The sequence below is a fragment of the Eriocheir sinensis genome, chromosome 8, assembly GCF_024679095.1.
Source record: "Eriocheir sinensis breed Jianghai 21 chromosome 8, ASM2467909v1, whole genome shotgun sequence".
Lineage (NCBI taxonomy): Eukaryota > Metazoa > Arthropoda > Malacostraca > Decapoda > Varunidae > Eriocheir > Eriocheir sinensis.
Genome location: NC_066516.1, coordinates 10,411,239 through 10,435,101, shown reverse-complemented (window position 1 = coordinate 10,435,101; position 23,863 = coordinate 10,411,239).

Genomic DNA, 23,863 nt, shown 5'->3' with positions numbered 1-23,863 from the left:
CGAAATTGACCTCCATCCGAAACTGACCTCCACCCGAAATTGACTTCCATCCGAAATTGACCTCCATCCGAAATTGACTTCCGTCCGAAATTGACCTCCATCCGAAACTGACCTCCACCCGAAACTGACCTCCACCCGAAATTAACCTCCTCCCGAAATTGACCTCCACCTTAAATTGACCTCCACCCGAAATTGACCTCCACCCGAAATTGACCTCCACCCGAAATTGACCTCTTTTTTAACCTCTGTTCTGGCCACTCTTTCTTTTTTCTTTTGTATGAAGCAACGTCTATTTTTGTTTGTTGGTTTGTTGTTTCTGTTTTTTTTTTGCCCTTGAGCTGTCTCCCTTCCTGTATACAAAGAAACTCCTGTAAATTACGTAGTCGTCTTTCCTCTTACTTCGGTTTTAATTTACCTTCCTACACAATACAATATGAAAAAAACTGATGATGTTGACGTCTCTTCTGTTACTCTTTTTTTTTATTCGCTTTGATACACAATACAATATGACAAAAACCGATTATTATCCTCGCCCCCTGTTTACTGTAGTGCCCATAGCAAACCATTATTTTGAGGATTGAGCGATGATTTTGATATTAATTGGCAGCATAATGAGGGGCCTGGGATATTTATGTTGACAGTAATGTGATATAGATGGATGTGTTAAATTTATTTGACATTCGAGCGCGATGGAAATGTCTCTTCAAAATGTTTTGTCATACGGCTGTTCCGCGGCCATTAGCTTTATTAGTAGACCGTGCATAGAGTTTCATACATACATTATTGCCTGGTGTTTATTTCTTTTTCTCTTTGTATGTTTGTTTGTTTGTTTGTTTCGTCAGTTATCGCTTTGGGCAGTGAGTAAGTGTGTGCGTCAGGCGGTAATTCGCTTTTCGCGTCTGTCGTTCCGTATTTTACGTTTTCAGTCAAGATAATGTAGTTTGTCAGGCAATTTGTCAATCACCTGGTCTTCCAATGTCATTCGGTCAATTGCGAGTCTTTCTGGTGAGAGTAATGTGAGTCTTTTCGGTGTCTAAGTCAATCAGTCAGTCAGTCCATCAGTCGCTGTGCCTTTCTTCGTGTTTGTCATTCAGCATTTTGTCCTGAAAATCCAGATGTAAGCATGTCAGTGAATCAATCAGTCAGTCAATCAGTCGGTGTGCCTTTCCATGTGTCTGTCGTGCTGGATTTAATATTGTCACTCAACACATAAGCTAGCCAGTCAGTCAGTCGGTATTTTCAGGTTAGTCAGTCAGTCAGTTGTTCCGTTGGCTGTATCTTTCTCTCAGTCCGTCCGTCAACTCAGTCCGTCTATCTTTAAGCTTTTCGGTCACTCAGTCCGTTGGTAAACTTCCCGATATCGTCTGCCATTTAATCATTCATTCATTCAGCCAGTCAGTCAGTCAGTCAATCAGTTAATCAGTCGGTCATTCATTCATTCATTTATTCACTCACTTAATCATTCAGTTAGTGGGTCAGTCAGCCAATCAGTCAGTCAATCAGTCAGTCAGTTGGTCAGAAAGTCGGTCAGCGTGTCAGTCAGTCGGTCAGTCAGTCCAACAATCCCAACCAACACGTCCTTCCCCCGTCGTTCAGCCTTTAAGACCATCATCTCAGGCGAGCACTATTGACCGACCACTCGTGTAGCTGCTCATCACGCCTCGCCGCCAGGTAAGCACACGGAGGGGGAGTGAGAGGTCAGGAACACCTTTTGAATTATGGAAGATTACGAAGTTCAAACACCGAATCCATTTCCAGTCTGCTGACTAAACATACACACTCACCGGTTCCTCCCCCTCTCACCCCTCCTCACCTCTCCCCCCAACTCACCTTCGTGTGCAAACAGATTCAATACTAATAAAGTTTGACATGTACTATCACTGGGTGTTTTAGTGTGTGTCTGTGTGTGTGTGTGTGTGTGTGTGTGTGTGTGTGTGTGTGTGTGTGTGTGTGTGTGTGTGTTGTATCGACCAGCCATTAACTTTCCTAGTTCTTCTCCACCTTCCCACCTTATTTTTCTCCTTTCTTCTTTTTTCTCCTTTCTTCTTCTTCTTCTTCTTCTTCTTCTTCTTTTTCTTCTTCTTCTTCTTCTTCTTCTTCTTCTTCTTCTTCTTCTTCTTCTTCTTCTTCTTCTTCTTCGTCTTCGACTATGTCTTTGTCTTTGTGTTTGTCTTCGTCTTCTTCTTCTTCTTCTTCTTCTTCTTCTTTTTCTTTTTCTTCATCTTCCCGGCCAACTGTGGCATACAAATACCTTGACTGGATTATTCAGTGGTCTGAAAGGTGGCAAATGACGAAAGTGGCCATGCACTTTTGTTCTAGAAATGTTAACCATGAATACAATAGGCTTGGGAACCTTTGGCACGCCTTACATAATGAATCGGATCGTAAGATTACTATCAGAAAAAACCTGAAACATACGTGCGTAGACCTGTAAGACTGTCTAATATAATAGCGAGTGCAAAACGCCGGGAGTAGTTATCCTTGTATAAGTCGTTGGTGAGACCTCTCCTGGAGCATGTGGCGCAGTTTTGATCCCCCAGTTACTGGAAGGACATCGAGAGGATTTTGTGCTGGTCTTTACATCCTTCAACGAGTCACGTAACGTTGACCTCCAAAGTACCCAGTAACTAGAAACGAGACGGAGATTCAAGAGAGGCGACGCACTTTAGAAATCGTCAGACATTTTCTTCGGAGCTGGAACAACCATCCTGCAAAGTATTTAGTGCGAAAACGATCACCTCTTTTCAAAATTCCGTTACCTACATTCATTAAGGGCTTAAATCTGTTCTGCTTATCACTGAAGTGGCTGGAAAATAAATTGCACCACTAGCGTTCACAGCCTTGATATAAGCCTGTCCTTCCATGTGTCTGTGTTTCCTTCTCCGAACACGTTCCATAGTTCTCGGATCGGCCAAGCTGTGCGTATCCCTAGGCCCCTACCTTCCCGTTATCCGCAGCGCTATAATGAGGAACACCGCCTTCTTTATGTAAGAGAGAGAGAGAGAGAGAGAGAGAGAGAGAGAGAGAGAGAGAGAGAGAGAGAGAGAGAGAGAGAGAGAGAGAGAGAGAGAGAGAATGGATATAATGATGATAACAAGGGATACGGTGGGCTCGAGATTCGGCGAAAGGAATAGGAGAAGGCATGGGTAAGTAGGGAAGGAGGGAGGGAGGGAGGGAGGGAGGTAGGCAGGCAGGTGAGTAGGTAAGGTAGACAGGTACGCAAACAGTCCTCCTTGAAGCCTGGGATATAGCCTCGTTACTGTGAGAAAGACGTCAGACGAGGCTTCTTTTTCGCCCCGCGAAGGAAAATTGGTCGTGGCTCAGCTTCTTGAGTTTCCGGAAAGGAGAATGATCCTGCCCTTGCGAGCCCTTGACGGAGTGATGCACGAGGGCGGCGAGGAAGGAATGAAGGGTTTATGTGGGAGGGATCTACTGTGTGTGTGTGTGTGTGTGTGTGTGTGTGTGTGTGTGTGTGTGTGTGTGTGATGGTGGAACAGACATACACACGGTGACAGACAGAGAAAAAGACACGTGTTGAGCACCTTAGGGATCAAACATATTACTCATCTAAAACATTGCGCATAAGATGAATAACCGTCTCTCACATTTTCATATTACATCATGTGCGTCGCTCTTAATATTTATGAACATGATTAAAAGAATACAAACTCGCAGGCAACTTTCATTATGAAGTTTTGTCGTTATGGAAGTTTTTCATCGATATCATCGTCTGATATTTCGTCATATGATTTTATTAATTATGGATTTTTCTAGCTATCGTAAGAATTAATAACATTGCTTACCATGTCTCGTTACGTGGAAATGAGGTTTTACGCTTGTCAATACCTGCCCACTTAATAAGTTTCTGACTTTGGCAAAATAAACTGTCAAAAAAAAAAAAATACGAAGCTTGTTTTAAAAATATGATCATCTTTGTTTCCGTGTCAAAAGTAAACTCATGAAGGCGATCAATGAGGAAGTCGATCAAGCAGTGCGGCGTGATGAACTGCCGCCTCGGTGTGTTTCTCTCCGTCCATTCCGTAGTGTAATGAATCGCGTTATTGTGGAAAATTACTGGTTGTGGAAGATTGGTGGTTGTGGTAGTGGTGGTACATATCCTGCCAAAAAAGAAAAACTACAAAAGACCTCCATTTCACATAGTTCTCTGTGACTCAATGAACGAGAGTGAATGTTAAAATAAAAGATGGTGGTTGTGGCGATGATGGTAGTGGTGATTGTGGTAGCAGTTGCGGTGAAGGTGGTTATGGTGGTCGTCGTTGTTATGGTCATGGTGGTGTCGCTAATCTTCGTGATGTTGTTAAGGGTGGTGATGATGATAGTGGTGAGTGGTGATGGTGATGGTGTTGATAGTGGTGAGTGATGATGATGATGATGATGATAGTGGTGAGTCATGATGGTGGTGGTGGTGGTGGTGATAGTGGAGACTCATGATGGTTTTGGTGTTAATAATGGGGATTCATGATAGTGGTGGTGATGAAAGTGGTGAGTCATGATTGTGGTGGTGTCTTTTGTCGCTCGTCCCGTCGTCGTCAGCACCTCAACACCGCCGCCTCGCCTTCCCGTGATCAAGGTGTTCTCGGACTCCTCTTGGGCTCTCTGTGTCTCCTCGGCGCTGTTTTTGTTCTCCATCCTGGCTGTTGTTGTTTTCTTGTGTGCCTTTCCTTTAGTGTCTGGGCTGGAGATGATGGATAGATCTCGGTTTCGTGTTTTATTTTGTTTGTTTTTTGTGTTAGGAAGAAGTGATTAAGATGTGTTGCTGATTTTAGTTTTTCATTATTATTTGCTTCTACTCATTATTACTACTACTACTACTACTACTACTACTACTACTAATACTACTAATACTTCTACTCTTCTTCTTCTTCTTCTTCTTCGCCTTGTTGTTTTTGTTGTTTTTGTTGTTGTTGTTGATGTTGTTGACAATTTCTTGTTAGTGACCTTGTTGTTGCCATATTTGTCTTTGTTGCTCGTTGTTTATTACGGTTCTGATGATGATGTACGCCGGCTTTGACCTCACTGTCCATTTTCTCTCTCTCTCTCTCTCTCTCTCTCTCTCTCTCTCTCTCTCTCTCTCTCTCTCTCTCGTCATTCTTCGCCTCCATTGATTTTCTTCCTGGTAAAAATACACGCTCCTCTTTTCTCTTGTTTTTCTTCCATGCGCTTTTACCGTCGCCTGTTCTATTGTTCCACACCGATAGCTTAGCGTGCATTCCCTATACGTCACCTCCTCGCCTCCTCCTCCTCCTCGTCCTCTACCGCTTCCTTGCCTTATGTTGTGCTCCGTTTCAGTGTTTTTCATTATGCTTATTTTTGCTTCTTTTGTTTCATTGCACCACCCCATTCGTTCCTTCCTTCCTTTTCTGCTTTGCCTTTACGTCATCTTTAGATTTTCGTGAGGTATCATTTTTTTTCCCTCTCCGCTCTGTTCGTATCCCGTTCTTTCCTCTCTTTATTCTTCCCTCCCACTCCCACGCACTTTTCTTCCCACGCTCATTGTCAGTGTTTTGGGTTTCCTCGCAGCCTTCATATATATTTAAACAGTTTCTGATGTTGTCTTTCCCCAACCCTTTTAAACGGCTCGAAAACACATCACTTGTTTTTAAATTATATTACCGTGAACTTCCATCTCGTGTGTGTGTGTGTGTGTGTGTGTGTGGGCGTGCTTGCGTGCGTGCGAGGATACATATGTGAGAGAGAGAGAGAGAGAGAGAGAGAGAGAGAGAGAGAGAGAGAGAGCATTAAACTTTAATCATCCCTTTTCTTACGGAGGTAATGAAATGTGGAGGAAATAAAAGATGGAGGGAAGGAGAGTAATGAAAAGGTACTTAGATGGAGAATGTGTGGCGGGCATTAGCATGGCCTTAATATGTTTTTAAGAGCGTCACTCTTCTACAGTCTTACTTCCTCCTCCTCTTCCCTTTCCTCGTCCTCCTCTCGTCTAACACAGTAAATGGAAACATTTTCTTTTAAAGGTGCGAAGAGTGCAGCAGCTCAGTGGGGTGTGGGTATCAGTGAGGGTGCACCTTTCTGTTGTCCAGCAAAGCATCATACTCAACTCAGACATTTCAGTCTTCAATTGGCTCTGGAAAAACAAGCAGAGGAATTATAACAATTGAGTGACCGACTTCGGTCACAGGGAACATGTAGAACATAATTATTTTCAAGTATATTTTATACAATACAAAATCTACGAATATTTGGTGCCTAAAAACTCTTGTATTCTTTTGTACAGTCGGCTATAGAGAGTAGTGTCACACTGTCCAGTAAGTTTCGTTCAGAAAGCGACATCTGGCAACCCCTCCACGCGACATGAAAATTATTACATCCTATCGAAATCGTACTGTTGTGGTGATCGGTGGTCACAGGTGCACTCTCCATAATTTTAAGATAGATATTTATCAAAAGTGCCCGTCGCTAACGCTTAATAAATATTTTTTCTTTAGGCTCTGTCACTACATTTTGACACGAGCTTTTAGTTTCAGTTAAATTTAGTCAAGAGCAATTCTAAGTTGTTTATCAAACTGATACATTTAGAAATATACTGCACTTATTAAGGGAGATTGTTATGTCTTTTAACTTAAAAAATAAATCCCTGACAGCCGAGATCTTGTTCTTTATTCAAAAATTTATACGTAATAATAGGCTATAAACGTTCACATGATGGATCGTCGACCGCGGGCTTTTTCGCGCTCGCACTCAACACACACACACACACACACACACACACATACACACGTATTTATACTTAGATATTGAGTAATCTTCATGGAGAAATGATTTTAGATTTTTGATGATCTGAATTGTCTTTGAGGCTTTATAGTGACGGGAATTAAGGCTGCGAGTTTAACAGACCCTCAAGCCTATTTGCTGTTTGATGGTAAGGAGCATTAGTCACTGCCTGCCTCTGTGAAGGGCAGCATTGCACACGGTATTTTCAAAGTTTAATAAGAAAAAGTGTTTCAGACTGTTCGTGATGTTCGTGATGAACTTTTGAATAAAGAACAAGATCTCGGCTTTCAGGGATTTATTTTTTTAAGTTAAAAGACATAACAATCATATAGAAGACATTCATTATCGCATTTCTAAATTGAATTCATGTAATCTGGTACATTTCTAACTACATTATAATATAATATTTTACAATATTATAATTTCACAGTCACACACACACTGTACACATTGATACGCGTCACTAACATCACCAGTGAATGCGCCACCGTGGTATAGCTGCCAGATACCGCTACCAGGCTAAACATTCTGAAAACCGTGACACTATCGTCGACTGTACACTCATATTTTTTTTCTTTGATAAGATAAAAAAAATATGTGAAATATAAATGATGTTGCCAAGTTTATTTTTACAATACACAAGAGATAAAAGTCAGATGTCATTCTTGGTCACGTAACGCCGGACGTTAGTGGCGCAGAGTGGCGTTCACAGCGCGGCCACGTGACTCGACAGACTGGAGTGGGTTTGCTGGAGGTGGCATTGTAAGAATTGGATTTTGGCTCACGGATAAAAGGATTCTCAAATTCGGAAGGCGTTTTTTCCATAAGTCATGAGGAAATCACGAGTGGCGTAAGTCACAGGCGGAAGTGAGTGAGAGCGACACTATTTCACAGCATGTGTCTACTGGGAAGAAGGCAGAATATCCTGTCAGTCTCCCTGGAAGTTTACCATTAGATAATTTAAAATCGTGTTGAAATGTTGTAGCGGGAACAACAACAATGGTCGTAACCACAAGGAAGGTAGTGTTAGTATCAGTTATAGTAGTGTGTGTTTTAATATCAATATTATTATTAGTAGCAGCAGCAGTTTTATTATTATTATTATTATTATTATTATTATTATTATTATTATTATTATTATTATTATTATTATTATTATTATTATTATTATTATTATTACTCATATCATTATTTATAATGCTGCTGTCCCATGATTCCTGTTCCAGAAATGTTAGCAGCAAACGCTGAAACAAGAGCAGTAGCCTCAAGTCAACAGTAATACCATGTCAAGGATAATAATAATAATGATAATAAAAATAATAATAATAATAATAATAATAATAATAATAATAATAATAATAATAATAATAATAATAATAATAATAATAATAATAATAATAATAATAATAATTATGATAATAATAATATAATGATGATAATAATAATAGATAATAATAATAACAAAGATACAAATGAAGAAGATTAGATAGAGGATGGCAATGATGATGATGATTATGGAGATAAATGCTTAGAATAATGCTATATGTTTAGGATACCAAAACAACAACAACAGCGACTACAATAGCAAGAGCAACAACAAAAATACTACTTACACAACACACTTGCATCGCACACACGAGTCTCCTGGATCTGAATAAACACTTGCCTTTGGTCTTTCTCGTTAATACACTTCCTCATCAGTCCATTCGGTCCTCCTGCTGGTGAGCTCCGCCGCGCCTGGGATAAACTTACTTGTGAATAAATTTACGATATGTTTTGATGTCTGTGGTGGCGAAAGTCGAGGTGATGATAGTAAAGATGGCAGATAGTGATAGCTCTGTATGGTATGTTTGTGGTGGTGATAATACTGTGGTGGTAATACTAGATAATACTATGATGGTAATACTGCTTTATTATCTGTGTCAGTCTTCAGATCTAAAGAGCACCAAAAGTTAGCTCGCAGCATAGTTATTTTCCGTCTATCAATTATTGTGTTCGCTTTATTCTAACTAACTCGCTTTTTTTCTTCTGTTCGTTCTTTGTTCTGTTTAGCATTGCGTGAGTGGGCGCGCATGTCGGTGATGGATGCGACGGGAACAGTATTGACTTTGTGCCTTTGCAGTTTCGGACAGAGATGAATAAAGATTAATTATGTCCAGAAATCAAATTGTGCGTGTGTGTGTGTGGGTTTGATTATGTGTGTATAGGGGGGACGGGGTGGGTCTTGCTGTGTGTGGGGGGTACGAGGGGAGTTGTTTGTGTGTGGGGGGAGGGTATTGTTAGTGTGCTTGTGGGGGGGCGAGGGTGCCTGTTTGTGGGCGTTGGGGGTGCGGGGAGGGGGGAGGGGCTTGATTGTTTGTGTGTGGGATGGCTTGTTTATGTGTATGTTTTGGGGGTGTTTGTGTGTGTTTGCTAGTGTGTTTGTGAGCTCGTGTTTATTTCTGCGTGGCTCCGCGGATTACTCACGATTAGTTCGCCTCTGAAGAAAATAACGAGGACTTTCTTCAGCAAAATGAGCGTCACGCGAAACTTTGCGTAATGAGAGTTGGCAAAACTTTGATCTCCGGCAAACTTTACTGGAATCCCGAGTTTTGGTTATGAGTTTTAATTAAGAGTTTTAATGAGGCATTTTAATTAGAGTTTTTCAATAAAGTCGGAGACATTTCTTGCTTTTCCAAATGATACTTTCAACGGAAATTACCAGCGATAACAACGAAGCGGCTGTAAAGTTGAGGAGGAGGAGGAGGAAGTGTAAAAGTAGTGAAAAATGAAGCATATGATCGAAGCAATGCGATGAAAAGAAAAAAGAAGTGGAAGATCGAAGGGAGAAAAACGAGGTGGATGCAAATGTTATGAAAATGTAGAATATGCAGGTAAAATAACACACACACACACACACACACACACACACACACACACACACACACACACACGCTCCCAGCGCTCCCGTGGTTTAGTGGGCAAAGGCTCTGCTCTGACAGGATGAGGCTCGAGTCTGCTCAGGCCGAAAGATTTTTCTGCTGACAAGGCGCGGTTACTGACCCTGTTTAGCAAGGGGGATCGCGATGTGGTGTTTTAGGCCCCGTAAGTACCCATCGAGCGGTCAAAAGATCTGTAAAATTATCTCCAGAAGTGTACTGACGATTCCGAGTCAAGGCTATAATCAGGCCGTGGTGAATTACACGCTATAACATGCTGCCACCCATACACCGACAAGCACGTTAACAGACAAATACATGCTCGTTAGAGAAAACTGGTGCGCTAAGTCATTTGAACATATAATCTTTCTCTCTTTCTCTTTCTCTCTTTCCTTTCTTTTTCTTCTTTCTTTTTCATTTTTTCGTTCATTCATGCTTTCTCTTTATTTCCTACATTCTCTCTCTCTCTCTCTCTCTCTCTCTCTCTCTCTCTCTCTCTCTCTCTCTCTCTCTCTCTCTCTCTCTCTCTCTCTCTCTCTCTCTCTCTCTCTCTCTCTGCCCCTCAAACTCCCTCTATCGTTTCCCCTTTCTTTCTCTCTCCTTCCCCTAATGTTTGTGGTCTCAATGGTGGGTCGTGTTCCTCTGTCCGAATCGTACTCTGAATACGGAAGCCGATTATGGTAAGGAATAGGAGGGAGGAAATAGCTTGGAAAAATGTGAGCTTGGAACTCGGTACTGGCGGGGGAGGAAGGGAAAGAATGTGTGCAGTTTGAGAGAGAGAGAGAGAGAGAGAGAGAGAGAGAGAGAGAGAGAGAGAGAGAGAGAGAGAGTTTATTTATAAGGTCGTTTCCCAGTGAAATGTAGCAAAAAATAGACAAATAATTACAGTCTGTGATAACGATATGAAGCAAAAAAATAATATAAAGGTTAAAAAAGAAGTGTAATCACAATAAAAACCCTAATGCAGCAACACACACACACACACACACACACACACACACACACACACACACACACACACACACACACACACACACACACACACACACACACACACACACACACACACACACACACACACACACACACACACACACACACATGCATACTATCTCGGCTCTTCTGGTTTAAGTTAATTCTTTTAGCGCTTTCCACTAATTACGGCAATACTCGCGCGTGTTTATTTTAGTCCCGACACGAGAAAAGGAATAAAAAAGTATTAATGAATAAATAAATAAAATGTTTTGATTGCCTGGAATTATTTTTAGGGCTTGGATGAGAGAGAGAGAGAGAGAGAGAGAGAGAGAGAGAGAGAGAGAGAGAGAGAGAGAGAGAGAGAGAGAGAGAGAGAGAGAGAGAGAGAGAGAGAGAGAGAGAGAGAGAGAGAGAGAGAGAGAACGAGGGAACAAAGGAGGGAGAGAGGGATTACGGGCGAGACGGGTTGTAGGGAAAAAGGAAAAAGGGAGGTGAGAAATGATGAGAGGGAATCAAAGGAAAGGAGATCGTGTAAGCCTCGTGGTAATGCCTAAAGTGGCTAAATAATCTCTTAGCGCTCACTTAATAAACCACCTCGTGCGGGTCCCCTTCCTTCCCTCGCACCGTCCCCTTCACTCCTTTATCCCCACCCTTCTTCGGCTGAATGTAAACGGTTTCTACTTTTGATATTATCTTATTATATCGTCTTTATTATTTTCCTCTTCATATATTATCTTATTATTTACCGCCCTCATCATTTATCCACGTTTCTAGATTATCCACCGTTCCCGTCATTCCTCCACCTTTCTGTATTCCACTGCAAGTTTTCGTCTTTTTTCCTTCTATTCCACCTTCCATTTCTCTTTTCTACCTGTTTTCTCCGTTTCTTTTTGTCCGACATCCACATTTTTTTCTTTTTCCCTCCTCATTCACTATTACTCTACACAGTTTCGTCTCACTTTCTTCTATACCACTTTCCATTTTTCTATTCTACCTCTATTCTCCATTTTTCTATTTCGACATGTACATAATACTGCTTTCTTCCCTCCTCTTCTCTATATCCGCCTATATACGTTTTCCTTTCGTCGATTCCATCCCTCCTTTTAGTGTTCCAGAAATCCACTCTTTTTCATCCCTTTCCGCTGTCCTTGTTCTGTGATATCTTTCTGCCGTTACTTCCGTCTCCTGCTTCTCTTCCCTCTGAATATTTCCAACCGATGTTCTTTTTCCCTTGTCGTTGATTTTGCGATTTTTCTTTGCTTACTTTCTTTTTTTCTCTTTTGCTGCGCCTTCCTTTTCTATTCCGTTGCATACTGATATTATTTTTTTGCACACCAATTCAAATATCTCAACTTCTTTTTATGATATCTCGCTCCCTTGATACTTAACGTTCTTTATTCATCCACTGCATCCTATTTCTCCGCTAACAATAACTCCGTCACATTGGTAGCCGAATTACTTTGCTTGTTCCCTTTCCCCGTTTTTATGCCTTTGTAGTGATTCTGTGTAGTCAAAACTGGGCTTTAGTGAAATGAGAATAGCTCATGTATGAGAAAGAGAAACTTGTGGAGAAGCATGAGTTACTTATGTACGTTTTCCAGTTTTTTTGGGGGCTGAGAGAGTAAATGAAAATGAAACTAATATTGAAATGTTTGTCATGCACGAGTTCTGTTTAGTGTAAATAATCTTGTGTCACGAGGAAGGGCGCTTGGCGGGTGGCGGGAAACTGTGTTGTGCGTGACCCGGTGCAAACTTTGGAGGCGGAACGAGGGCGGAGGAAGTCGTGATAGCCTCGCCCTAATTGGTCTCGCCCACACAATAGTTAGGCGACACACAATTACTTGTTGCAAAACGCTGGCCGTGAGTCGCGCCCCAGTTCCTCCTCCTCGCCGGTGAAAATTGAATGAGTTGGCACTCCGGGAAAAACACGCAGCGCAGAAATCGTAGTGCAGTGTAGGAAGGAAGCGAAGTGGGTCAGCCATGAATCCTTTATGTGCCCAAGAGCCTCACGAGGGTCCGTCCAGTACAGCGGCGCTAATTAACTCTAGTGGAGCGGAGAAAGAGCGGCATTTGGATATGAAAATGCCTCTCACTAAGCGTCTTGATGCGCCGAGCCGAGACTGTCAAAGTGGCTCACGGGATGGACTTATTCTTTTCCTTATTTTCGCAAGATTTTTGTGTGAAAATTGATTAACTGGATCACGCTGAGAGAAAATTTTTAATTGCTCTTGCCAAGGCAAATGAAAAATAGCCGCGGAAACCCTGACTCGCCGGAAGGGAGAGAGAATAGATATCGGGAACCCACAAAAGTGACCGAAGGGAGGACTTTTAGATAATGAAGTAGATGAGAGGAAGAAAAAGGGAAAAAAACGAATAGCGTTATGAGGGAGAGCGAGGGAAGGGGAATTTGGTTAATGAAAAGGGAACGGTAATAGGGAGACGACACTAAGATATGGAAAAAGGGAAGAGGGATAAAAGCAAGAAAGAAACCCGTAAAATATAGGAAAAGAGAAAAAGAGGGAAAACAGGAAAACGTCGTTAAGAAATAGAAAAGGGGAGGAGGGAGAAAAAAAAGGGAGGAAAACCGTAAAATTCAGGAAAAGTGGAAAAGAGGAAGCGCAAACGAAAAAAATATATATATAGAAAGAGGAAAAGAGGAAGACTAAACGAAAAAAAAAATCTAGACCAGAAAAATAATCAGAAAAGAGAATGAGAACGAAAATAAAATGACTAATAAAAATATACGATAAAGATGAATCGCCAGCAGGAAAAAAAAAAGATACAGGAAGGAAGAGGAAGAGGAAGCGGGAGAGGAGGAAGGGAGAGAAGAAGTTGCCTTGTGCGAGTTGCGGGAAAGAAACCTCAGAAAGAGAAAACTAATTTGTAACTTGAACATTATGAAAGGCGAGTTTTACGTGAAAAAAAAAGGAGTAGGAGCAGGAATAGGAGGAGGAAGAGAAGGAACAGGAGGAGGAGGAGGAGGAAGAGGAGAAAGGAGTAAAGAAGCCCTTTGTGTCAAGAGAGAGAGAGAGAGAGAGAGAGAGAGAGAGAGAGAGAGAGAGAGAGAGAGAGAGAGAGAGAGAGAGACTAATGGTAAAAAGATGTTTGATAGAGTAAAAATTCTCTCAATACGTATTTTTTTAAAGGGGAAAAAGAACAAGTATCTTTAAGGGTTGACGTGGGATTGATTAAAGAGACCGTTCGCTCCAATGATGTATGGGAGAGGAGGAGAAGAAGGAAGAGGAGGAGGAGGAAGAAGAAGAAGAAGAAGAAGAAGAAGAAGAAGAAGAAGAAGAAGAAGAAGATCAAGACGAAAGGAAGATGGAAAGAAAAAGAGAAAGACAGGAAAAGGAAAAAAAACGAGGAATAGGAATAGGAAGAGCAAAAGGGGAAAAATGAAGAGGAGGTTGAGGGGGTGAGGGGGAATAAACTGTTTGGTAGGCATCACAGTACGCGAAGCGGGGAAGGTTTGTGTTTATGTATTATTGAGGGACGCTGACAAGAAAAATACACACACACACACACACACACACACACACACACACACACACACACACACACACACACACACACACACACACACACACACACACACACTTGTTTGTTGTCACCGCACGTTTAAGCCATAAGCGACCACCCCACACACGTCCAACTCATCCCAGTCTTTCTCTTCCCTTCCTATCCCCTTCCCAATCCCCTTCCCCGTCCCTATTCCTATCCCGCCCTCCCTCTCGCCCTCTCCTCTGCCCCTACTTCCCTTCACCCTCCCGCCATTGGGCATTACGGTACGCAATATCTGGCGGGGAAGAAAGTAATTAGGGTTGACATTCAGTAAGGACTCAAGCGATGAACGGTTATAATTGACAGGAAGCGTGTGGCAAAGGGCTAGGTGGTGGAATGGGAGAAAAGGTGTGTGGGTGTGTGGTGGTGTGTGGTTAATGGTAGTGGTGGTGGGGATGACTGTGGAAATGGAGTTCGTTTTTTCTCTCTTTTAATGTTCCCTGTATATCAGTTTAATCGTGCATAATCTACCCATCAGTTATTTTCTTCACATGCATCAGTAATGTTAGAAGGAAATCGAGAACTTGAGCTACAATTTAACATTTTTTTTCTACACGATCGAGGATATCATGAAAATGTGTAGTTAATATTTTGTTCTTTAGGTGTATATCTATGGTATATTACTGCTTAGACTCGATATTTTAATTGAATGAGTTGATATATTTTACTATGACATCATTTCTTTTCCTTTTGCACTTTTTCTCAGTATTTCTCGCTCCAGCAAATCTTTAAGTCTCCTTTTATTCTTTGTGAATTCCCCCGGCGTGAGAAATTATTAAGAAATTCTCTGCTAATTTGCTCAAGAGGAGGTAAAAAGTCTTGTCTTCAGTTTGCTTTAAGAAGGATAATTAGATCCTCAGCAAGTCCGGCTTTCATAAGGAACTTTTTTGGGCCGACGAGTTGACGGCGGCGAGGATTCCGACACACTCCGACGAGCCGCATGCCATAACCTGCCCGCCGCTCTCCGGGGTTGTGGAGTGGAGACCGTATTCTCAAAAATTTCGGCGCCCAGGTACACACATTTGACACGGTTTTCGTAGGAGTTTCGAGCATTTTCAGTGGTTGCTCAATGACCCTGGTGGTAGTATGACCCTTCTTCTGTACCATGGACCTAAAAAAACACTCATGAGAGCCCGATTGATCTCCTTTTTGGCCTCTGGAAATAGTTGATGTGAGAGGCGGAAACGTCTGAGAATACCGTTCGTCGCTCTCTTCCTTGACAGCTTCCTGAAAGTCATTCCTGCCTCCCTTGTCTCCACACTCATCCTTTCTTTCTTGCTGTTTCACTTATTGTCTTTCATTACAATTTGTCTTTTTTTCCAACTCACCTTCTTCTCCGTCATCTTTACAATACCTGTTACCGCTTCTTTCTTAACGCGTTTGTCTTGTAGTATGTTCTTTCTCTTTTGTTTGTCATTTTTCCTTTCGTTTATCCTTTGCTCCTCTGTTTTTCTTTCCTTTTTTACTACATTAAACTTCCTCATCTCAGAACTATTTCATATTTCGTATTCCCTTTTCTGTTTCTGTTCAATGTGCAAGGCTATAGCGTCTTCTTTATATTACTGGTGGACGGTCGTTACCTGAGCTTGGTGGGATTTTTTCTTCTCCTGCCTTTATTATTTAACTACGTGCTCTTTATTTTGTTTTCTTAAGTTTCTTCCTCCACACTCTGGCTTCGTACCTAACATTGCTCAGCTGTATTTTTCTTGTTTATATTCGTGTAAAACAGCCAAGAGTAATCCTATTGGCTCATATCTTTTTGTTTTTGCCATCACTGCATCTCCACTCCATCGCTCTCCGTTTCACTCGATCCACACTTCCTATTATTTTTCCCATCCACGCCCGCCCTTCGCCGCCTCCAGGTCAATTATCTTCCCACACACCCCAGCAGCCTGCCCTGCAAGGCTATCACTTTTCTTCAGATTCCTGGTCATTAACCTTCTCTCGTTTGCTTGCAGCCCGCCAACGCAGCCCACCTAACCACGCAATCTCCTTTTGCGGCTCACAACTCTCTTTTCTGCCTTCTACGCCCCACTTAACGTTAACTCTTCTGTTTTATAAACACCAACATACTCTCCATAGCTTCCCACTCCAAACTTTTCTTCCCCATCACAGCAAAAGGCCCCATCACTCATCCACTATCACCACCCAGTAAATCCTCACACCATTCACCACCATCATCACCATCTTATGTTACTAGCTCAAACTCTCACCAACTCTTCGTCTCCCTTCCGTACCCTTCTTCATTTACCCCCCCTTCCCCCCCCGTCCCTCTCACACCACGGCTAAGGCAATCTCACGCACCAGCGCGCCCCAAAACACACGCCAGCCTTGCCTCGGCGCCAATGCCCACCTGCGCGCTGTTTCATTGCCTCTATGAATTAATAGCCTCATTTAGCGTCGCGTCAGAGTAATGGAGCTTCTATTCGGACGCCTCTGATCAATCTGCGCCGCGCGGTGAGTGCGAGCCGACCAGTGAATGGTTGAGATTAATTTCCATTACGTCATTGGTTGATGGGTGTAGGGGAGCCGCGCGGTGCCCCGCTGACTGGCCGGGATTTGTGACTGTGTAGGGCGCCCCCCTTCACCGGGCGAGGGAATGGCTGTGATGCGCGAGCCTTCTCCTGTGTAAAAATATTTATTCGGTATATATTATACACACATACATGTATACATACATTCAAACATACACCTATAAATGAATATATATATATATATATATATATATATATATATATATATATATATATATATATATATATATATATATATATATATATATATATATATATATATATATATATATATATATATATATATATATATATATATATATATATATATATATATATATATATATATATATATATATATATATATATATATATATATATATATATATATATATATATATATATATATATATATATATATATATATATATATATATATATATATATATATATATATATATATATATATATATATATATATATATATATATATATATATATATATATATATATATATATATATATATATATATATATATATATATATATATATATATATATATATATATATCTATATTTATTATTCATTTACGTAAAACATGTCACGTCCCGCTTTGAGGAGGATAAGAGACGGGGGAACACAAGAAGTGTGTCAGGCCTCAAGGTGAACACCTGTCAGCCTCTGAGTGACGGGTCGTCTTGTCTGTGTTTCTCATTATTATCTTACTGCCTATCTCTGCTGACACTCATGAGAAACAACACACACACACACACACACACACACACACACACACACACACACACACACACACACACACACACACACACACACACACACACACACACACACACACACACACACACACACACACACACACACACACACACACACACACATACACACACAAAATGAATGTTTTTATACAATCCTTATGAGGAATGTATTGGCGAGAATATGTGGCGGTGGGAAAGCGGCACCGCTCAGGAGGAGGAAGGTGCTTTATGAAGAGGAAAGAATGAATAAAGTAAGGAGAGGAAAGATGAAAGGACGGAAGGAGAAGAGGAAGGAAGAAAGGAAGGAAAGAGGGATTATAAGAAAATAGAAGGAATAAGATAGTAAGTAGATGCCGGATAACTGATGGGAAAGAATTAATTAATGAAGGCTTGAGAACGGTAAGGTAATCTCAGGGAGCGCCTCCAAAAAGGGTGATAGGTAACGGGTGAGTTAAAGGGAAGAATCCGGTTGAGCCAGTGTCATAGTCTGTGGGTTGAGCTTGTGGATGGTCAGAGAATGGTAGTCCAGGATTAGTGAAGGAAAGGGAGGAGTTAGGACGAGATGTCAATTTATTATGTGGATATTTGGGTTCATGGGTTCATGGGAAGAGAGGGTTAGTGGGTGGCAAAAGGGGGAAGACAAATGGTAGAATAGGATTAGTAATTACGGAAATGGGGGAGTCAGAGAGGGATGTGGAGTCACGTAGTGGATCTTTGAGTATAAGGGTGAATAAATGACGGAGTGGAGAATTAATTATGAAGCGTTCAATTGGATGAGTGTGTTAGTGGGTGGCAAAAGAAGGAAGGTGGATAGTTGGAATTACAAATGGATGAATGGAGGTGTAATTAGATGAGTGGCTGAAGGATTAAAAATGTGAATGGCTCAGAGGATTTTTGAATGTATGAATGAATGAGTGGCGGAGTGAAGGGAGTGTTATGGATTGTGCGATGGGATGAGTGTTAGTGGGTGAAAACAGAAGGAAGGTGAAGTGTTAAAATCATAAATGGATGGATAGGTGGATGGGTATGTAAGTGTCGAATGATTGAAAAGGTGAATGGGAAGTGGGTTAGCAGGTAAGTCAGCTTCTCACCTGCCCACTAATTCCCTGGCAGCCACTCACCTTGATTTAATTTGGAGATAAGGACGAGTCGGCTTTTGTTCACCGCGCGCCGAACTGTGTCAAGGCCGTCGTCTCCCTTTCCCCCTTTCCGTCTTTCCTTTCTTCTCCCTTTCCTTCCTCTCCTCTCTCTCCTCCCTCTTCCCGCCTCAGAGGAAAGGTTAGATGGAGGGAATTAACCTTTCTCTTCTCGGCTCCTCTTAACTCTCTTTTATTGCTTTTCCCCTTTTCGGCTTCCCTCCCGCGCTTATTGCCTTCCCTACTCTCTCCCTCTCTCCCTCCCTCCCTCCTTCCCTCGGGGCTAGGGGAGTGTCTTGCTCGGTGCCTCCTTTCAAGATATTGTTGTTGTAGTAAGTCACGGTGATTAGCTTCTCTTTCCACGCCTTCCTTCCTTCTTCCTCCTATCCCCGGCCACTCCCCTCCTCCTCCTCTCCTCTTCCATCTCCTCTTCCTCCTCCTTTACTATTTCCTCTTCCTGCTCCACCTTCGCCTCCTCCTCTTCCTCCTTCGTCTTCTGCTCCTCCTTTACCATCTCCTCTAATCCCCGTCCTCCACTTTCTCCTTTAACATTTCTTCTTCCTCATCCTTCTCCTTCTCCTACTCTACCTCCTCCTCTTCCTCCCCTTCTTTCTCTTACTCATTTGCCATATCCTCCTTTACCATATTCCTCTCTTCCTCCTCCATGCACTCCTCCTCTTTACCTCCTCCTCTTCTTCCTGGTCCTCTTACTCCTGCTCCTCTTCAACCACCTCCTCCACTTGCCGTGCCTACTTGCATTTCGCTTATCCCTTTATACTCATGCTCACCTCCCGTCTTTCTTTCCCCCTAAACAATATCTTATTTTTTACTTGCTTTCCTCCGTTTAGTATCTTTTTCCGTATTTCTCATCCCACCGCCTCTTACACCTTCCTCCCCTCCACTCCTCCTCGGTTATGTGCTTCTCTCTATCTCTCTTTTTGAATATCCTACCTCCTTAGCTACATGTTATTCCCTCTGTATTACCGTTTAACATCTCTATGCTGATATTTCCGTCTGTGTGTGAATATGCTTGCTTTTTTATATATGTGTGTATTACTATTTTCTATTTGTATCCGTGTTTCTTTTTTTGTGTGTGTTTTGGTAGGGCTCGTGATCACCACCCCACTTGTTAGTCGATCTATGGTTACAGTCGGGACCTCACACGCTATACCTCCCTACCCTTGCTCAAGAGGGGACAGTAACCTCTCCTGTCAGCGGAAAATAGCGTTTCGGTGTGGGCAAGGCGTGAACCTCAGCCTACCAGGGGACATAGCTGTGCTTAATCCACTGTGTGTGTGTGTGTGTGTGTGTGTGTGTGTGTGTGTGTGTGTGTGTGTGTGTGTGTGTGTGTGTGTGTGTGTGTGTGTGTGTGTGTGTGTGTGTGTGTGTGTGTTTCATTTCCACCATTATTCCCTTTCAGCCTTTTCTACCCATTACCGTCATACACTATTATTTCCATCGCCTGGTCCATTTTCTTCGTAATCACACACTACATCTTATTTCACATTAGTTTGACGCACATTGTTTGATTCACAATTTGGACTGCTCGTTCGTTTTTCAATATTTTTTTTTTTTCGTGATTTCTTTGTTCGATATAGTATTCGGATAAGCGTAAATTGCATTATAAGATCGTACTCTGGATAAGGGAATATAACTAATTTTCCATTAATGCAATATTACACTGATGAAAAAAAAAAAAAGATCGTGTTCTACAATTCTTTTTCGATAATTCCAGCATTTCACGACCAATTTAACACTTTGATATAGGATGCGAGCTGGAAACCTAATGTGAAGTGTTTTATCTAATTTGCTAAGTCAGCAGATTTAATTTGTTTTGTTGTTCTGTCATGATTTTCCTTATTATTCTTTGTTCCTTATTTTTGGTAACAGTGGAGTTGTTGGTAGCGAGTGTTCTAAGTGCTAATCAGCTCACGGATAGAGAAAGTCATATCCGCCAGGATTACTTTATTGGACAAAACATACACAGCTCATTACGACAAGGACAACACATAGGATAGGTGTTTGTGTGGGTATGCGTTTGTGTGAATGTTATGAAGTGTGGGTGATATTTATGTGTTGGTGTATGTGTGGAACAATGTGTACGAGTGGACGACAAGAGAACGTGGACGGACAGTCAAAGGTAAACGAGTACAAGGAAAGTTAACGATGAAGACGCGACACGGACTGAGACAATATTAATACAGTTAATTAGTCTGCTCTGCAGCGCCCATTTTCTTGCGTGTCACTGAGGGGAAGGAGCACGCACTTCGAGCGGTGACTGCTACAGAGTCACGGATATTAGCAATTCGTTCGACAGACGTTTGTAAGACTAACATAAGAAAATGCACTCAGTGACATTGGGAGTACAAGGAGGAGACGCATGTTACACCTGAACGAATCGATGTCCGCTGCCCTGATCATGAATTTCCCACTTGTCTGTTTTCTCATTCATATGCCCGCTTGTTTGCCCACCTGTCTCACTGTCCATTTCCTGCCAGCCTCTCTGCCTGTGTGCATACTTTTCTGCTCACCTGCTCTTTGCCTACCAACTTCCCTGTCTCTGCCTGTTTGCCTGCTACTTTGTTTCTCTCTCTGCCTGCCTACCTATCTACCTATCTGTGTTCCAATCTCCCTACCTACATTCCTCCCCACCCTTTCGTCTGCCTATATACCTATCTGCCTTCCAGCCTGCCTATCTACATCCCTGCCCATCCTTTTGTATGCCTGCCTGTCCTGCCCACCCTCCTGCCTGCGTGCCTGCCTGTCTGCTTGCCTTTTCGCCTTCTTTCGTTTTTTCCCTTTCCCTGCAGCTCGCCCATGAGTAAGTGTTGAGTCATGCCACCCGCAAACTCCTGAATCACTCTGTGCCACCTGCACGAATTTCCAACGCCGCGGGAATTAAAACTCAACTTAGCAGAGAGGGGAGGCTTTAATTTTTTTTCTTCTGGTGTGGCTGTGTGTGCGGTGGAGGGTTTTGAGGGTGGTTGAGGTAGCTCTGCAGGTAGGATTGGTGGCTTTTTTAAGTATTTTGTGATTAAAGATTTTCTTTACTTTGATATATGGTTTATTGTTTAGATGATGCAGAAGTGTTCTAGCATTTCCTTCTTAGGGTTCACAAATTTTTCAAATCTTTTTTCATCTTTTTGTTTAATATTGCTTTTTGTATTTTTTTTTCGTATTTGCCGGTGTTGAGAGGCTACTGAAGTCCATTCGCTTGAACTCGATCTCCTGCAGTGGCTCGGTTCACGTAGGCACAGAAAATATTCATATTTCTTTACCTACCTCACCGACTACACAATAAAGCCAAATTTGGTTTGCATTATTTGATGTGATTACTTTGTGTTAACCTTATCGAGTTCTTAAAGCCATATTGTAATGGTAAAATTCCTGATTAATCTAATGATATAATAGAAAATTGCCCATCTTTTGTAATAAGGGAGTTAAATAGAGAAATACGAATATATTTTTAATCTACGTGACGGTATAAAGTTAAGGAAAGGAGGTGATGAGGCTGGAAGGTTTTAACTATTCTGAGCTGATGAGGCGATAACCTTTGACTTCTCTGTCCAAAAGAGCTGCGTGTGTGGACCCCCCCCTCGCATCCCCCCCCCACCTACACACACACAACTAAAGGGTGCTTCACAATGGAACAATGGAAGGGAGCATCTTAGATATTGTTAGCGTCAGTGAGAGGGGAAAAGAACTAGTGAAGACGATGTAGAACACCTGTTCCTAATTAAGGTAGAAGATTTAGCTTGAGATGATCTATACAATTCCCAGTTACGATTGTGAGTTAAAGACAGTCCATTAATGTTTAACGTAGAAAAAGGGGCTAAGTGTGTGTAACTAAAGAATAGGGGATTGATTTTTTGAAGATTGTCTAGTTTTCAGGTGCCCATTACAGGACATCAAGTTCCTTCTGCCCCACTTGGAAATAATAGCAAGGGTAGAGGTTAATCGTTTTGTAGCTTCCAGCCTTGCATTGTATTATTTCAGTTGACTGGGTCGTTTGTTAGAAAAAAATATTGATTAATGATATTATATGATTACTATCCATAGCATTAAAATAAAGCGAGGATATACAATTTAGATCAATACTTCTCAGTTTTCTGCAAGATTTTTAACGCTGCGTGAATATATTCTTGCAAAGGGAACTAATTACTTGTCTTTTTGTTGTTCCAATAAATATTGCAACTACGCCAAGATACGCTTTGTGGCTGACTGGCGACCAGAATTAATAAACAAGAGTACACACACCCGTTGTGGCGGGTGTGTGGCGCGAGGGCGGCAAGAAGGTGGGCACACCTGGCTCCATATTTTCGAGTACAGACAGTTGTGCTCGGGTTAATAATTCCAGGAGAAAAGTCGTCGTGTTTTAAAATCATTAATTCAATAACTTTTTCTGTTTAATTTGTTATCAAATGATCTAGTTGCTCACATGCTATTATATTTAATAGTATGATATTTGTAAATCTTTGAATATATATATTTTATTCACCTTCACTTTTGTCACATATAGTCTTTTTGTATAAAACCTTTTGTTTCTTTTAAAATCATTTGCTTTTGACGAGGTTAACTATTAATCAAGACTTTGTGTGTGTTGCAGGAAGCGACGTGCTTGCTTGCGTGTTTGCTTGTGCCTCCCTCTGCTGCTGCTGCTGCTCACTGTGGATGGATGTGTTGTCATGGCCAGTGTTTGCTGCCGAGTCAGTGTTGCGTCACGACAGTCAGGTCATACAGCACGTACTTCTCATTTCCTGCAGCAGCAGCAGTAGCGTGGTGGAGGAGGAGCGGATGTACAGTGAAATATCACCGGTGCAACCAATGGTGCATGGCGTGCCCGAATGGCTCCTGGACAGGAAGCCATCACGGTCATCTGTATTGGCTGCGGTTCCGGAACCTGCACGATATAGGAAACCCCGGCACAAAAGTGAAGTGAAAATTGTACTTATTTAATTTTCATCGTCAATTGAATATTTGATTTTCTTAACTAGTTCAAAAATATTGCGTAGCAATATGAATAAACCACATTCATATCTAAATTGAATCGATTGATTGAAGAAAATACAAAATACAAAACTTAATCTGTATTTCCTCCTGCCTACGACTTGAATTCTTTCAAGTGAAGGGTATCAGGACACCTCTCCTCGAGAGAGAGAGAGAGAGAGAGAGAGAGAGAGAGAGAGAGAGAGAGAGAGAGAGAGAGAGAGAGAGAGAGAGAGAGAGAGAGAGAGAG